Source organism: Panicum virgatum, chromosome 9K, assembly GCF_016808335.1.
Source record: "Panicum virgatum strain AP13 chromosome 9K, P.virgatum_v5, whole genome shotgun sequence".
Classification (NCBI taxonomy): Eukaryota; Viridiplantae; Streptophyta; class Magnoliopsida; order Poales; family Poaceae; genus Panicum; species Panicum virgatum.
Genome location: NC_053144.1, coordinates 10,628,771 through 10,631,122, shown reverse-complemented (window position 1 = coordinate 10,631,122; position 2,352 = coordinate 10,628,771).

The following is a 2,352-nucleotide window of genomic DNA, read 5'->3' as shown; positions in this document are numbered from 1 at the left end:
ATGGCCCTGTTTGGTTGCATAGCATGAGTAGCACACACAATTTCTGAAAAAAAAATCTTCAATGCATGGAGTACTAAACGAAGTTTATTTGTAAAAATTTTTCACGGATGGGTGTAATTTTTCACGACGAATCTAATGATAATAATTAATCAATGATTGACTACAGTGATGCTGCAGTAACCATCCTCTAATCGTGCGATCAAAGACCTCATTAGGTTCGTCTCGCGAAGTAGTGCAGGGTTGTGGAGTTAGTTTTACAAATTGATTTTATTTAGTACCCCTAATTATTGATTAAATTTTTTGTGCTACTCATGCTACAAACCGGCCGAGCCCCGTGCCGGCCACCGGCCTCCGCGCAGCTGCAGCTGCCGCAGCAGCAGCAGCGTGCGCGTGTACCACCGTGTTAATATTTCACGTGCAAGAGTGGAGTACTTGACGCCGCTTTCCCCGATCTGTCCGTGGGTGCAGTGGGTCCAAAAGGGCTTCACACGCAGTGCCAGTGAGCGAGCGAGCTCACTGCGGACCTCTTTGACCTGTCTGTTCTAGTACTCCATAGTTACCAAATTAGTGGATCAGTTACCGTGGTACGCGAGCTCGATTGATCTACGAGCTAGCAGTATTACCTTGTCACTAGCCAGCGTGTACGTACATCTCACTTCCACTGGACACCAAATTTCGGCATCGTTTATTTGTTTTTTCAGTTTAAATCATAAGTTCTGTCGTGTCATATGTTTACACACCAATTAGAAGTATCAAATATAAACTTATTACAAAATTAGTTTTATAAGTCGTAACTTAATCACGAGACGAATCTATTAAGTCTAAGTAATTCATAATTTGACAACTAATCACTACAGTAACCATCCACTAATTATGCATTAATTATACTTAATAGATTAGTCAAGAGCTATAATATCAATTTATGCAATTAATATTATATTAAATTAACATCTAAATGTTCGAATTGACATTCGAATATTCGAGGTGACAGCAACTTAAAAACAAACAAACAAGGCCTTCATCTTGTGGATTCTACAAATCCGTTCAATAGAATGTCACCTCAGTTAATTACTCCTGGTTCATGGAACTCATCTCTGGAACCGGAGATTTTGACCTGGCAGCCGTACCGAGACCTCGGCGAGGCGAGGCGAGGCGACAACCACCCACCAACCCCGCGTCGGCCCGCGCTCCCACGGCCCCGGGGACGGCAGAAACGGCCGCCGCCGCGTCGACTCGTGCCCTGCCTGCCCACCGCAGGGAATCCGCGCGACGCCAGCGGCGAGCCCCCTCCCCTCCTCTCCATCTGGAGGCGCAAAAGGCACTCACTCCACAGCAACCCAAACCAAACAAATCCCTGGAGCAGGTCAAGAGATCCACGCTAGAATCTCCAGCGCGTCCACGCCGCCCGCTCGACTCTCCATTGACCGCAACCCGGAAAGAAATAAAATTGTTTCCCCCGGCATGGCCTGGGATTTGCAGAGATCTCCCTCCCGACCCTTTCCGCGTGCCATGGCAGATACGAGCTCTGGCCGGCTGCTAAGCAAAGCAAAGCATTTGGTTCACTGCGGACAACGCCGGCTGCCGATGCCGATGCAGCAGCGAATCGTCGTCTGCTTGTTCGGACACGGACGCCGCCGCGGGAACCTCTCAAACTGGGCGGCTTCGGCTGTAGCAAAACTGGACATGTCATGGGAAGGCGTCGGCATAAAGCGAGGAGGTGTGGTCAGACGGCGTGCGGAGAGCAGGTGGGGGAGGAAGGAAATGACAATACGTGTATAGGGAACGGTACGGAAATGCTCAGGGCATGGCAGTAGCCATGCCGTGTTTAGTTCCCTTTAAAATTTCAAAATTTCCAGCGCTAAAGTAATTTGGAACGTTTGACCACTAATTAGAAGTATTAATATAGATAACTGACAAAATCCATTCTATAACCCCGGGTATAATTTCGAGACGAATCTTTTAAACCTAATTAGGTCATGATTGGACAACATCGTGCCACAGTAAATAATCTTTAATGATGGATTAATTAGGGTCGTTAGATTCGGCTCGCGATTTAGAACTCATCCGTATAAAAAGTTTTATAAATAAATTTTATTTAGTACTTCTAAATGTCAAGATTCTGTTTCCAAAAAGAACTGCCGCAAGACGATGCTACATTTGCAGGAGCTGATACTAGTTGGGTTTTGGTTTGCTTCAAAAGGTGCAGCAACCAAGCAGGGGAAGTGGCGAGCTCGTGTTGAGGCCAAACAAAGATAGAATGGAAGTGGTCCTAACCTGAAAGACGGTGGTGTCGTCAGGGGGGGGGGGGGGGGGGGGTTCCAGATCGCTCTGATACGGAGGGATTTGTATTTT